We start from the raw sequence: 1,795 nt of genomic DNA on the forward strand, positions 1-1,795 counted from the left end.
TTAAAAATTTTCAGTAGTGATTTAAATGGCAGAATAAAATAACCTTTGTAATATGTTGTAATTGATTATCAAAATTGTAATTTTGTAAACACTTATGAGGAATGTGAAATATGAATATCATTTCCCATAAATACAATATTTAGTAATGTAAATATTTCTTTGTATTTCATAGATGGAAAGTTGACCCATATTGTAATTAATTTTATAATACAAACAAATAAAGCTTACATGTAACACTAAAAGAGTGGTGTATTTTAAGTGACTTCTCACCTTCTTCAACATTTTAAATCACTTTTTCCTTGCAGCATATGAAAGTTAACTGTATTCTGCCAAGTGGGTTTGGCTTTGAAAGTCAAATACCGTATATAGTTGGGAATGAAAAGGTGATAAACTATCTGTGAAAAGAAGGGAAGTCAGCACTAGATGTAGAACCACAGCAGTCCAGGTGGTGGCATGATGGTCCCGTCCAATTTCCCATCATCAGGTAGCTTGAAAAGCACATGAGGACAGTGTGGTACTAGATGCTCATTTTTCTTTGCGGGACAAGTGGTGTGGGAACGGAATGTAAAGAAACCCACACTATGTAATTAAATATTTCCACAGATCGCAGTATCGGTGATTAGTTGAGGAGGATTTTAGAAGCACCCTTTTTCGAGTCAACCTTCAGTGTTTGAGCCCTTCAATTTAAATTTTTTGGTGCAGAAGGCAATGTTTGTAAATGCCTGTAGAATAATGTAACCCACATAAGATGTATTTTGTCTGCCAGTAGTAGTGCACCCGATTCCTCGTGTGTGACGCTATTATAACTTATTTACTAAGGATACTTCATTATTGAATGTGTGAAAGTTTGACCAGTGAATTGTCTCTGCTTAAGACAAATGTAATGCATAAGTATTGTATTTTGTAATATAAATATGAATGATACATAAGAATCCTCTTGTTGAAAACATGGTGCGGTAAATGGGATGAGGGCTGTAGATGAGGCTGATGCACAATGACTTTCACCCTATTGATCCAACCCCAGAGTCCCATCCTTTTGGACCGCCCACCCCGCTCTCTACCAAGGTCAATACATTGCAATATCTAACCTCAGCCTCCCCACCTCCCAAAAAAGAATAATGCCATTTTCAAAGCCCTGCATCCCGTAGCATATTAATTACATTTATTTCATTTAGCTGATACTTTTCTCCAAAGCAACTTAGTTATTAACCCATTTATACAGGTGGGTAATTTTGGGGTAAGTACCTGGCTCAAGGGAACTACAGCTACAGGTCAGACTCAAACCAGCGACCTTCAGATCCAAAGGCACCAGATCTAAGCACTACACTACTAGCTGTCATGTACTATTATTGTGTTGGGGGCAGAGATGCACTGATACTTTTAGGTACAGTAACTCACTAAAGTAACTGTTGACCCATTTGTGCAGATGGATATTTTTACTGCTACAGTTCAGCATAAGCTCATCGTTCAAGGGTTCTACAGCAGAGCCTGGGACCGGTAGCTGAACCAGCAACCTTCAGGTTACTAGTTCATGTCCACAACCAAAATCACTGATACCTGCTACTCCCTCACGCTGTCCTTAGTGGCTCCACTGTTCAAAAACACTGATGTGAATATTTCAGAGCAGATTTCAATGAAACATTTAAACGAATTTGCATGTCAATTACAGAATTTACTTAAATGATGTAAATCCACCACTCTAAAGCATAGAGTGTAAAAAGTCTAGTCATCTTGTTCAGTGTTGGCTGTCCAATCGGACATAGTTCCAAAAGGCAAGCAGGGTTCCAGCTGGGTC

Source organism: Scleropages formosus, chromosome 7 (assembly GCF_900964775.1).
Source record: "Scleropages formosus chromosome 7, fSclFor1.1, whole genome shotgun sequence".
Classification (NCBI taxonomy): Eukaryota; Metazoa; Chordata; class Actinopteri; order Osteoglossiformes; family Osteoglossidae; genus Scleropages; species Scleropages formosus.